The sequence below is a fragment of the Ochotona curzoniae genome, unplaced genomic scaffold (genome assembly GCF_017591425.1).
Source record: "Ochotona curzoniae isolate NIBS_2020 unplaced genomic scaffold, NIBS_Ocur_1.0 contig_46, whole genome shotgun sequence".
Classification (NCBI taxonomy): Eukaryota; Metazoa; Chordata; class Mammalia; order Lagomorpha; family Ochotonidae; genus Ochotona; species Ochotona curzoniae.
In genome coordinates, this window is record NW_024466340.1 from 3,691,677 (window position 1) to 3,705,773 (window position 14,097).

Consider the following 14,097-nt stretch of genomic DNA (forward strand, 5'->3'; position numbering starts at 1 on the left):
AGAATCATGGGACATGTACCCATTTAAAAAATAGCTTTATTAAGATCAAATTTATTAAGATACCATCTATTATTTATGAAGCTATAATTCATGCACCACACAATTCACTCATTTAAAGTGTGCAGTTCAATGGCTTTTAATACGTTCTTGTAATGCCAACATCACAGCACTGCTAATCTCTTCATCACCTCTAAAGGAAACTCCATCCTTCAGTCCTCACCCCCTCCCTAGCCCCGTCCCCACGCCTGGAAAGCACCTGTCTGCCCTCTGGCCCTGTGACTCATGTGTTCTGCAGATGTCACATAATTGGGGCCATATGGCCATGACCTTATCTGATGTGTCCTCAGGGTTCCTCCCAGCCAAGCAGAGATTTCCACTTTTCATGGCTGTCTAATATTCCATGGCACAGAGAGACCTTGCCTCATTGCTCCATTCCTGATCCCCGTGCTTTTAAACCTCAAACTCTAATTGCATATCACTATGACCCTCACCCACGGTGCCTGTCAGCCCACTTGTTTGCAGCCCAGCACCCCCACTCTCCCCCCTCCCCAGGCTGGCACAAGGCCCAGGGCTCAGGCATTGGAGAACATTATGAGCAAGGAGCAGGGGGGAGATGGCTGAGACAGGGCTGCCCAGTACCTGCTTCTGTGCCCGCCGCCCATGCCCTGCACTGGGCTGTGTTCTGAGTGACTCTTGCAGCAAATTCAGAGGCTGTAACTCCTGCCCCCAACCCCTGCTCACGCAGGCTGGCAATCCAGGGCCTCATCGTGGGCCCACACATCCCTGTGCAATCTCTGCTCCCACTGGTCCCTACTCCATCTGACTGACCGCGCCGCAGCCAAACTGGCCTTCTTGCTTTATCTCTAATGAACCCCATACCTGCCCCAGGGCCTTTGCACCTACCTGGCTTACTGTGTCTGCGCTATTTGTGTGGCAGGTTCCTCCACCTGCTTTGGGATCTCGTCCTGTCCTCCTCTCCCGCACAGTTAGCTCTTTCTGATGTCACTTTCTTCATACAACACCTCCTCTGGCAGTGGTCTGGAGCCCTCTAGGGACCCTCATACAACATTTCCATCCCTCATCAGAGACAATTTCCTGTGAACACCTCGTCCGGCAGGGCTGTGTCACTGTGCTTCGCATTCCACTGCCAACTTCAATTCCAGATGTTTCTTTCCCTGCGACACAGCCAACCCTTTCCTCTTCCATCCCGCAGATGCCGAGCACCCCTGTTGAAGCCGGGGAACCCGAGGCTTGGAGTGGGACATTTCAGCAGCAGATGCAAATTCTCACCCAGAGCTCTGACATGAGGCCTGGACGTGAGCCGCCGGGTGGGAGACAGGAGCCAGAGGTGAAAAAGCATGAATCCAGCGAGGGCAGCTGCAGGGACAGGGAGCAGGGGCCTGACTCCCCCAGGCAGACGCGCAGCCAGCCCCCTCGCCTCGTTGGCTTCACTGCATCCACTGAGGGTTCAGGGTCAGAGCCTGCAGACACCTTCTCTCTTTGTCATCACCATTTTTCTTTCCTGGTAATGTTCGAGTCAAAATTCCTTTCCCCTGCTTCCAATGGGGCTTTTGCAAAAGTCACCTCCACATCGCTATGTAGCATGCACCTGTGAAAAACTCGATAACCAGCCATCACCATGGGTAGATTAGCCCCCTGCACTCCGACTGATTTATTGAGAAGATTCTACCCCCCCCCCCCGCTCTGTCTCGCTCCCGCTCCCATTCCTTGGCTAAGAACGTATTAATCAGAAATTAAGGCTGAAGGGGAAAGGAGAGGCAGGAGTGGATAAACAGTGAGGTGCAGAGCACGAGGATGAGGCGACACAGGGGTGGGTGTCGGAGGGGCAGGAGGGGCAAGAGTGTGCACATGGCAGGGGCATTGAAGGACCCCAAAGGGGGCTCTGGAGAGAGAGAGAGAACAGGAGAAGCAGGCAGAGATAGAGTCGGAGGGGAGATGGGGAGGCAGTGAGCCTGCAACCAATAGAGAGGGGGCAGAGAAGAGAGAGGACCAGTAGGGAAGGCAGAGAGAGAGCAGACAGGAGCCAGGAACGACGGGGCGCACCCCTGCCCAAGCCCCTCAGGACACTTGGGTGCTGTGCGCTCCCGGCCCCTCCACCATCCAGGCCAGGTGCCCCCTACATGAGCACTCATGGTCCCCCACCACACACAGGCAGCCACTGCCCACCAGGGCAGAAGGAAGCGGGTGCTCCCTGGCAGGTGGACACGCCTCTGCGCTTCCCTGGCCAGGCAGCTGTGGTCAGGGCGGCGGGAGTGCAGGGGTGGTGGGCAGAGGGAGATGGCAGAGCAGGGCCTGGGGTTCTGACTTGGAGCCCCCATTTTTTGTTTTCTCATGCACATCCATGTATTTCTGGAACTTTCGGCGGCACATAAATATATATGTCTAAATCTGGCACTAGCGCCTGTGTCTGAGCTCCTTTGCAAGCCGGCGCGATAACCAGGCCTGGAGCAGAGGCTACTGTGATAAGAAGATTAGAGGGGGTGGGCTCATTGGTTGTCAGATCCTGGGGGGAGACTCCTGCTCACAGGAGATGGACCGGAAGGTTATCTAAATAGGCCGGCTCCCAGCTCGCCTAGAGCCGCACCCCACTGGGACATTAATGGTACGCAGAGAGAGAGACAGGAGGGGCAGAGATGAGCTATAATGATTATTTGATTATCTTGGGTTTTAACAAACCCAGCCAGTTCGTCTGGGTGTGAAAAATTAGCTGTTCTCACAGCGGCAGATTTCACAGTGCTCGGCGGCGTTATATAGCTCCGTCCCCCACCCCCGCCTTCTTATTTTCTGAAGAGGAGGCGGGGCTCCGTGATGCACAGCCTTTGAGGGTAACAAGGACACCCCAGTTTCCCTTGAACGTGGCCCTGCGTCCCGAGCCACTGGAGCAGAAAATCACCCCCACAAGTTAGGGGTTCAGTCTCGAGAATATTCCACAACCACAGTTTACCACAGAGACAGACCCGAAGGTGCACTCAAAAAATCAAATGCAAAAAGATTTTTTAAAGAAATGAATCAGTTTATGACCCAGGGAAAGAAAACAGCCCACACGGTAGCCACCCCTCGAGGTGCTGTGTTTCCACAGCGCGGCTGGGTGTGGGTTCAGATGAGCCACGAGTACAGAATACCCACGGGATGTGGAGGACTTCACATGGGAGAGACCACGTAAAATAGCAGGTGAAAATACTGCTGGATTGAGGCAGACGGAAGTGGAAACATTTTTTTGGAATTCCCAGATTAAAGTATTATTAAAATGTATTTCACGGGCCCAGCACAGTAGCCTAGTGGCTAAAATCCTCGCCTTACACATGCCAGGATCCCATATGGGCACTGGTTCTAATCCTGGTGTGCCTGCTTCCCATCCAGCTCTTTGCCTGTGGGCTGGGAAAGCAGTCGAGGACGGCCCAAAGCCTTGGAAGCCTATACCCACGTGGGAGACCCAGAAGACGCTCCAGCCCCCTGGCTTCGGATCAGCTCAGTTCTGGCTGTTGCAGCCACTTAGAGAGTGAATCATTGGATGGAAGATTTTCCTCTCTGTCTCTGCTCCTTGCTGTATATCTGACTTTTCAATAAAAATAAACAAATAGGGTTTTTTTTTAATGAATTTTACCTTGTTTTTTTAAACCTTTGTAAATGTTGCATTGTTGGGTCAGAACCTCCTGCCGCTGGCATCCCGTATGGGTACCGGTTCAAGTCCCAGTGGCTCCACTTCCCATCCTGAAAATGCACCCAGCAAAGCAGCAAGTGATGGCCCAAGTGCTCAGGTCCTTGAGCTGGCACAGGAGACTGGGTTGAGGCTCCTGGCTCCTGGCTCCAGCCTTGCCCATTCCTGGCTCTTGTGCCATTTGGGTAGTGAACCAATGGATGGAAGATCTCTCCCCTGACACACACTAGCCACCACCACTGCCTCTCTCTTTCTCGGTCTGACTTTCAAGTAGGTAAAAGCAAAATCTTTTAAAAATGTGTCATGTGAGACTCATGCCATTTCTACCCAGTTCTTGGCATTAGGCTCTGGGTGCCGGGCACAGTAGGCACAATCTCACCGCCAGCTCCCTGCTCCATCCTGCAGTGTCTGCTCCTGGAGGGCAAGCCAAGAGGATACTCCCTGTGGAGAGGGAAAGTAGGGGAGCCAGTGCAGCAGGTGCCAGCAGAGCCAAGCTTGCCCATGGCTCTACCACTCCACTGCCAGCCTCCAGTCTGTGGCTTTGCCTCTTGTTGCGCTTCTGTTTAATCTGTGGTCAGGGGACATTTGCCCTTGAGGATTGCTCACAGCTGGATGGCCCAGCGTGCTAGAAGCAGCTTCTAACCATCTGATCTTTTGATTTTATCACAGCATACTACTTACCATGCAGGGACAAACCCATGCAAGGTGGGTGCATCCTTGGGGCCATACCCGAGCACCTGCCATGTGTGGGGTTAGACCTCTGTGCCACAACCAGAAGCCAGCTCTGTCACAGCAGCCGGCTGCACCAACAGTACTTCTCTCCAGCAAGCCTCTGGACCAAGGGGTTGTTAGCCCTGTTTAACAGGTGAACACACCGAGGTACAGGGAGGTTAAGCAACTGGCTGAAAATCAGAGACCACAGGTGGCTCAGCCAGGACTCCAGAAGCAGGGCGGCGTACAACTCCTTCACGAAGCGCTCGCTGCTGTGCCCTGAATCTACCATCCAGCTAGGGGGCAAACCTACGGGATCTGGGGCAGAATCCCCCATCTCTAGACTTCCTGCTTCCAGTTGCTAGCCAGCTCCTGCGACAAGGCCACTTTGCCAGTCACTTTGCCCCCGTCCTGCACCGTCTCTCTCCCTGGGCTGAGGCAGCGTTCCCAGGAGTTCCCAGAAGTCTGGATCCGTAAGATGATTTTAGTTGCCATGTCTTCAGCACCGAGTGTGTGCCCGGCCTTATAGTGAGGCATTGATGGTGCCAGCGGGAGGAGTGGTGAAGCAGCCATCGCAGTGGACCCTCAAGGTCCCAGGAGCCCGTGGGTGCTGAGACCCACAGGGGATCTCAGGTCGCTTCCACGTGCTCACGGGCTGTGCACACCCTATGCACACAATGCAAATGCTGAGTCAGCTCTGGATGACTCAGCAAACGCCGCAGTGTCAGTGCTGCGTAGACGGTTGCTGCATGTTTGGGAATGAGGGCAAGAATAAGTCTGTCCACAGGCAGCAGACACGATTTCTCCGTAATTGTTTCTGTAACGAGGAAGCCTCAAAGGCATGACCTGTTTCTGAAGAAGTGCTTATTTGAACGGCTGAGAAAGAGAGAGAGAGAGAAGAGAGAGATTGGTTTCATTCACTGGTTCACTCCCCAAATGCCTGCCAACAGTCCGGCTGAGTAAGGCTGCAGCCAGGAGCCCAGAATACCCTGCTAGTGTCCTGCATGGACAGCAGGGGCCCGCTTAGGTCCCATTCCTGGGCACATTCATATGGAGCTGGATTGGAAGCAGAGCAGCCAAAACTCGAACAGGCACTCCTGTGGGATGCTGAGATGCTCTAGTGTTGTAGGCAGTGGTTTACCAAGCTCTGCCCTGACACCGGCCCAACAAAAGAACTTGCGGTGTTTTTTTGTCATGTGGTATTTTGAACTCTCAGATACCGAGGTCAACGGCACAGTAGCAACAGCATGGTAATCGTGGCCTCCACTTTTATGCACCTGCTAGATGCTAGGCACCACAGTCGTTACCACGGAGTGAGCGCTTCCTGCATACAAGCTTCCACAGAAACAGCTGCTGCCTCTGCCACCCTCGCCACCTGCCAGAGTGTATCCAGACAGCCCTGAAAGGTGGGTCTTGTCCTTAGCTCGATGAGGTGAGAGGTGCCCAGGCAGGTGCAAGGGCTCATCCTAGCAGAGAGGGGACTGCAGTCTTCAGGCCTTCCTAGGAGTCAGCTAGGGAAGAACAATCATGCAGGCCATTCCGCCCCCTGAGACGGGCAACCCTCTCCCCACCTTTCTTTGTTCCTGCGTATCTCTCTCTACCTGGGCTGCTTTTCCCAGGCACTCTGGCTTGAGCTATTATTTTTTTGGCCATCTTCATGTTTTCCTGCTCAGAGACCCCCGTGGCTGTGTCTTCTTCCATCACCTGCCCTGCCCAGCAGGTGCACCTCCTGTGTCCTGACTTTGGGAATAGGCTGGCCACAGGCACTCCAGCACAGAGACCCCCAGAAAAGGTGCTAGGAGATCCCCAGGAATGTGGGGAGTTTGGAGGGGCCTCTGGGGAAGCGTGTAGCTTTGAGGAGGTGAGTGGGAGTCTTACAGATGCCAGGAACCTTAGGGACGATGAGGGGGTGCTGCAAGGTTGACCTGAAGGCAGTAGTGGCAGGTTCCGTAGAGAAACCATCTCATGCCTGGGGAGCATCCAGGCAGGGAAGATGGCCCCAATCCCGGCCAGGGACATGAGGGAAGTTTAAAGTGACCAGGGAGGAGCTCAAGGGAGCATGGGTTATGCATGTGAGAGGGAAGAAAAGGGTGGGAATCTGTGTCTACAAACAGTATGGAGATGGGCGTGGTTTTTGTGTGTCTACAAACAGGAGGGAGATAGTGTGCTGTATGTGGAAGACGCACCGGCCGCGTGTGCAAGTCTGCGCATGTGCGTCGGACCTGGGCCTGCCCAGTCCCAGGAGCGTGAATGGGTATACCTGGGTGGCACCACGCAGTGCCCACACACATACAGGGTGCCACCAGGCAGTGGCCATACACATACAGGGAGAGGCATGCATGTATGTTTTTTGTTTCCTGGTCGATGAAGAGCCCAACCCGCGTTTTGGGGGAGGCGGGGCCTGGAGCTCCGGAGCCCCTGGCTGCGGTAATTAACAAAGACCGGGTCCCCTGCCTCTGTCTCCCCTGATCTATGCAGGCACACATAAGGTGAGACGCGATGAATGGCTAATCTCCCAGCGGCTTTGGCTCCTGCATGCTGCAAAGTTGTGAACAAAATGACTGGCCATGCATTGAACTGGCTTACACAGCTCTCCATATGGAAATTAAGATAATCCAGGGCCTGCTTTGTGTGGCGGCTGCGGCAGGGGAGCCGTGAGGCGGGGGCGGAAGGGGGGTGACGCGCAGGCACCCGGCCCTTTTAGGAGAACAGTTTGCTGCTGAACCCAAGGGAATCCAGTGGGATTTTGTTGGTCAAACACTTGGGAGAACGCGTGCCCACCTCCCCCCGCCGGGCGGCGGGGGTGGCTGCTGCCTGCCACCCTGGTTCTGTGGCTCGGGCATCACCAGGGATGTAATGCAGGTCTGGGGTAGGCAAGTTGGAGGCGTAGCACAAAAGAGGGGGGATTATGGGTAAGGTCAGAGGGCGCCGGGGATTAGAGATATGATGTATTAAAAGGGCAAGACGACCAGGAATACTTTCCGTTTCTATGAAGCCTATGTTAATTGATGGGAAAAGTCCCCCCCGCCCAGGCCCTCTCACCGTCTCTTCTCCATGCTCCTGACTCCCAGTTCGGCTTCTTTTTTTATGTCACTGCTTAGCTCTCAGTTCTCTGCTTGGACACCAACCCTTTACCGAGAGACTGGGTGCAGGCAAGATGCGGTAGGGGCAGAAGGACTTCACTTCAGACTGGCTGGGTTCATACCATGTGACACATATGCACACACATCCCCACACCATGTATGTGTGCTTAGGGGATGAATCACTACAGTGGGAATCAGATGGCCAGGACCTCTCTAGTGACTTGAAAAAAAAAAAAGATTTATTTTCATAGGAAAGACAGATTTTCAGAGTGCAGAAGAGTCCAAGGGAAGTGTTTTTCATCCACTGGTTCACTCCCCAAATGGCTGCAATGACGGAGCTGAGCTGATCTGAAGCCTCTCCTGAGTCTCTCACATGGGCTCAAGGTCCCAAGGCTTTGAACTATCCCACTGCTTTCTCAGGCCATACGCAAGGAGCTGGATGGGTTTTGGGTTGCGTAGGTGTGGGGTGGAGAAGGAAACCAAAAGTATTTTCCTTGATGATTGACTTCTCTCAAGTCTGTGGAGCCAGGCGCCTAACTGGGAGCTTATGCCAGCCTTGGAGGCATGAAGGGAGAGACAGGGAGCCCCTGGTCTGAGGCCCCACACCCTTGGTCCTGCCCTACTCTAAACTGGCCTGCTTTGTTCTGGATTGTACCCCTTGGGGTAGGACTTGGGCACAGGGACACATCCCATAGACTCCAGGATTCTTGTCCTAGCTCTGCTTCCAATCCAGCTTCCTGCTGATGCATACCCCGGGAGGCAAGAAGTGATGGCTCAGTGGCCTGGGTCCCCGCCACTGGTGTGGGAGACACAGCTGGAGTTCTGGACCTCTGGCTTTGGTCAGGTCCAGGTCCAGCTGTTGCAAGTGTTTAAATCAGCGAACAGAGGATCTCTCTCTAGTTTAAATAAATAAATAATGCTCGTGTGTGTGTGTGTGTGTGTGTGTGTGTGTGTGTGTGTGTGCCTTAAAAAGAATGAAGGCTGGGAAGAGTTTGCTCTGGATGCAGCCAGCAAGAGACGAAGATCCTTAAAGTGTACCTCACTTCAAAAGGCTCTTGGAGAAGGTCTTGTGGCCTTGAAAGATTTCAAGGCTGTCACTGGAAGACAGCCAACAAGCAAGCAACACACAAAGCCAGGGAAATCCTGCGAGTCAGATTCAGAGCTGAGTGAAGGCATGGCCTCCCGGTAGGGGATGATCTGCCCACTCCTGGCAGCATGTAAGCAGAGACTTGCTGATAGCTGCCTGGTGGGGCTGCAGAGATGCATCACAGGTGCCTGCCTTTCCTCCAGGAAACACCTTCCCAGCTTCTCCCCTCCCATCTAGAGCCCTGTGCTCAGCTTCCGGTGAGCTTCTGCTGGCTGAAATCAGAAGATGCTTCTGGGGCTTCCCCCAAAGTCCAGTTGGAGAAGCTCAGTATATGCACAAAGGGTAAATGTAAAGGCATGCTCTTGGGGTGCACGGAACCGGTGGCTTCCAATAGAGAAACCGCCAAGGTCATAGCTCACATCCTGAGGCAGACGGGGCAGACAGTGCCAGGCCACAGCCCGAGTGGAAACGGGTCAGGGTTCTTGTTCTCAGATTGAGTGTCCTTAGCCACATGACATTGTTTGGGTAGGGGTCATGGGATACCCTAGAAGTTTCAGGACTTGCCCAGCATCTTCTCCCGTGAAACACAGACATCTTGGGAGCAAAAGAGAGAGAGAACAGAGGACCTGTGCTGTGGCACAGTGAGCTAAGCTGCAGCCAGTACCTGCGATGCTGGCATTTCCTTATGGAGGTGCCAATCCAGTCTTAGAGGCATTGATGCTCCACTTCCCCTATCCAGTTTCCTGCTAATGTGTCTGGGAGACAGGCGACGGCCCAAGTGCCCATCCTGCCACTCACGTGGTAGACTCAGGTGAATTCTTGACTCCTCACCTCAGCCTGGCCTTCAAGCTGCTGTTAGGACCATTAAGGAATGAACCTCTCTCTAGCTCGTCTTCTCTCTGTTTTCATTTTTTCCCCGTTCGGAAACTAAGACTAGGCCTTATTGGCCATTTACCAGAGTTACCAAGAGAATACCAAAGTTCCTCCTTGCATGCACCAAAATACCTGCCAAACTTACAGGATCGGGCATAGGGCCCGAAAAGTATTAGCAATGACACAATCCAAAGCCCACATCAACACAAACACACACACACACACACACACACACCCCACAGAGAAGTCATCCCTTCTCTCCAAATCAAGGAGGCTGATTCCTAACAGCTGCCAAGCTTTCCTAGTTAGCGACAGCAGTAAGACCTTGAAAGTGCTAGTAGCATATTCTGGTTTTAAAGAAAACAATTACAAGTTTAAATCATCTGTGGAATTGTTCTTCAGTAGACTCTTGAGTTTCTTTCTCTTTTCTTATTTTTCTCCCTAGCTCCAAGTGTTGTTTTGGGGGGTTAATGCTGCATTTTGCACTCATGGTGTAATTGGTATAGCATGGGCTCTTTCCCTATTTGAAAATATACAGTGACAATAACAACAAGTGCTAAGAGGCTGTTCTGCTCTGTGCATATCCCAAGGCATCCTTGGGTGGAACAGGAAGCGGACTGTTGGTGTCTAGCTCCCTGGACTAGGAATGGGAGAGGCTGGGGGAAGGATCTGGCCTCTGAGAAAGACAGCAGGCTGGGGAGACTGCAAAGGTAAACCTCGGTGCCCAGCCACGCTCTCAGATGCCAGCCAAGAACCAGGCTGTAATCAGGCTGCTGTGTCAGCTCTCACTCGCAGAGCCCGTGAACCAGGCCTCCTGGCAGCCATGCACCTGTGCACTCTCCTCCCACCCGACTCGCTTGCACTCATAAAATGTGCAGGAGTTCTAAGCAGCTTCTGTGGTAAGGTCTAAAAGGCCTATAGCTCCCTTCTTGGCCACTCGCAATGGTCCCTCTTGGGCCTGACTCATCTGCTAAGAAGGCTACCTGCCAGGGGCAGCACTAGTGGCAGCAGTTAAGACCTAAGATGCTGCATGGGATGCCTGCATCCCGCATCAGGGTGCCTGGGTTCAATCCCAGGTCTGCTTCTGTTGGCAGCCTCCTGGGACCCACGGGAGAGTGACCATAGCAAGGTGCACTCCGGTTCTGCAAAGAGCATCTTGACAGCGTGGTCCCCCAGGCGCTGCTGACTGGCTTACAGTTTCATTGAGATTACAGTCCTTGGCACTGAGACGGACTGAGACAGCCAAACAGGAGGGCAGGTGTGGAGGCCAGGCAGGTTCATATCCCGTGTCAGAGCCCTGGCTGTCCTGGATGCTCTGCTTCTTAATCAGATCCTTGCTAACATGCCTGGGAGGCAGCAGATGATGCCTCAAGGGCTTGAGTCACTATCAATCATGTGGGAGAACTGGGTGGAGTTCCTGGTCCTGTATTTGGCCTGGCTCTCAGTCCCAGCTATTGTGGGCATCTGGGGAGTGGACTCATAGCTGAGAGTTCTCTGTCACTTTCATTGTTCATTTACAAACGTCTGTGGGATACATTGTAAGCATAAAACAGCAACAACAGCTGCTTGTGACTTCTGCCTGGAGAGATGCTATAGAGTGCCTCAGATGGGGAGTGAGGGAGTGGCACATGGCAGCCTGACACCCAGAAAGCTACAGAGCCTTGGGACCAGTGGGGCGAAGTCTGGAGGCTTCTGGCGCGGGGCGGGGGAGGGGGGTCACAGCCAGGATGAGATGTCATTGGCATCTGGAGGGTCCGTGGTCAGGTCAGCACTGTGCATGCACATCTGCCCACACATGACAATCGTGTCGCCGTGCGAGGCTTGAGCGGGTGGCACTGACCGGAGATACCTCAGTGTCAGCTCACCTGCTGCCCGTCAGATGCAGCAAACTACACAGAGCTCCTGGGACTCCTCTCCCATCTTCTGCTCCGAGAGTTTGCCTTTTAGATCATGAGTACATCCTGCTCTTTCCACACACACCTCAGCCTAGCTCTCAGCCTGTAGGCATTTCTTCTTGCAGCAGACAGAGCTGAGCACCAGTTGCTGCAGACTTCAAGCCCTGGGTAGGTGGCAGGATGCTCGGAACAGGTGGCCCAGGGACCTACAATTCCCCAGAGGTCCCAGAGGATGAAGGAGTCCTGATCATGCATCCCTTGCAAAAATAAATAAATAAATAAAGGGCTTTGATTGGCACAGCACCAGAGGTAGGTGAGTAGGAGGAAGTTCTTAAATCAGACTCTTCATGCCAGAGCGTGTGAATGCATAATGTCTCGCAGATGCCAGGATCCACAATACATCATCATCCATAATCGTAATGTGGCGTCATACATCACCTGCTCATAATAAATAGCGGATCATCTGGTCATAATATTTTATCATGTACTATCATGACACCTGCTCACAACATCATGTATCATGTGATCGGCACGCGGCAACTCCTCTCAGAAGGAACATCTCAGGAATATTTGTTTATATATATGTGTGTGTGTACATATATGTATATATACATATATGTATATATATGCTGTCGTTTGGGTGAGAAGGTGAGATATTTTTTTTCATGTCCAGACCTTTATTTTGTTGCACTTTTCTTTCTAGTGCCCCAAGGAGTTACACATTTCCACGCTGGTCTTTAGCATCTGCTTTCTTGCGTTTTCATCCCACCTTGAAACAACATCCACGAATGTTTTCTTGTCCAAACCGCTACAAGTTAGATGCACACATTGACAGAGAAGTGCTTCAAAAACAAAACAGGGAGCACTCCAACGCGTAGCAGCCTCGGCACCCTTGCCAGGGGCCTTGCCGTCCACAGGGACCACGCTGGGCATAGCAGGGCATTTGGCAATGCCCCAACCTCCACCCACCGGCCGTGGGGACCTGCAGCCCTCTTTCACCAAAAGAAGGGCTCCAGACAATGGCAAAAGGCCCCCAAAGTCACAGTAGGCAGATCCAGGACGCAGGGCGGCCTCCTACGGACCCCCGTCCCATTGTGACTCCCTGAGATCTGGATCCACAGGGGCCTTGGTCGACACCCTGCGCCAGTTGAGCCCTCCTGTGCCCCTGTGTGCACTCCCAGGTGAGTGTGTGTTTGTATGTGTATGTGTGTGTGCAAGGAGGCATCCGTGTCACTGCAGTAATTCTTTTATCTTCTTCTCACACCCTGGGCATTATGAACATTCATCAAAATAATTGACGCGGATGAAATTAGCACTTCCTGCTATGTTGCGCAGATAAACTCTGCTGCATATTGATTTCGCACAAAGAAAATGACATGTGCTTGGGCCTAACCCTTTATCTGGCCCGGCCAGGGAATGCAGCAGGAGGGGGCCGGGGCTGGCCGCTGCAGGTGGAGACGCGGCCACAAGAATTACTTTTATCTCTTCTTGCACAAGAAGACAAGGAAAGATAAGCAGCCAGAGGGAGAAGGCGCGCGGCCCTGGGCACTGGGGAAATCCGCAGAAGGCGTGGGATGGGGCAGCTCTCCGGGGACCCAGGGGCACTGCGACTGATGAATTCAGAAGAGGAAGGAGGAGCAGAAAGATTTGAAAAGAATAAGAGGGAGCAGGGTGGACGAGGAGGCCGTGGGGAGGGGTTGGGGGATAGCCAGCCACAGGGTCGAAGCTCCTCCAAAAACCAGGGTGTGCCCCCATGGTCCCTAGGGAGTGCCTAGGATACAGCCACCAGGCGGTGTGGTTAAACCATGCAGTCCTAGGCAAGCCAGGAGAACTGGGCACTTGACATTGCAGCTGCATGACTTGGGGGCTACTAGGCCTTAGTTTCCCCATCTGTACAACTGACAAGACCCACCTCTCTCATCCTGGTGAAGACATGCAATGCAGAGCCCTCAACTGTGACAGGATCAATTCTGCCTCAAGGTCACCTCCTCCCAGAAGCCCTCCCTGAGCACATGGAGACCTCCACATGCCACAAAGGCAGTGACTCCGATGACCTGGCTTAGAAAGCAGAGCCTCCCTGGCAGGGCAAGTCCCTGCAGCAATGCCTGGGTGAGTGGAAAATGACTCTTACTTCCTCAAGCTCCTCCAGGCCAGTTTATTGGAGATGTACTGTGTGGCAGGCAGCTGCTGCATTAACCTCCTTGTGGATCTCACTAGAAAATCCCCCAGCAGCCTCTGTCCAGAATCCCTTAAGCTGAATGCCTGGCTGCACACCTGCACCGTGGAGGAGGCAGCAGACTTCCGGGCCAGCCTCCAAGGTGGAGGTCATTGTCATTCCCGAGTCATCACTTGAGCCTCTCGTGCCTTTAGGACATCCTGGTCCCCACTTACTTTACTCACTGGGAGGACAGAGAGGCGAGGAGCCAGCAGGGAGAAGGGAGAAGGGCTTTGAGGGAAGCAGGCAGGGTGGTGCAGTGGTCAGAGCAGTTCCAGACCCGGGTCACTGAGACCAAGCCCCAGAGACATCCTGCACTGTGGGAGCAAGCGTGGGAAGGGAGGGAGCGTTCTTTGCTTTATTCCCTTCTCAATGCAAAGGCAGGCTTTTAACAGAGCAGACACTGTCAGATTATCATAAAGCTCAAAAGAGCTCATAATATGTGTAAGGTGCTTAGGATAGCATCTGGCACATCGCAAGCATTCATTGTGTGTGTGAAAATCACAGCGGCTAGGGCATCGTGGTGCAGTGGGTGAATCCACAGCTTGGAATGC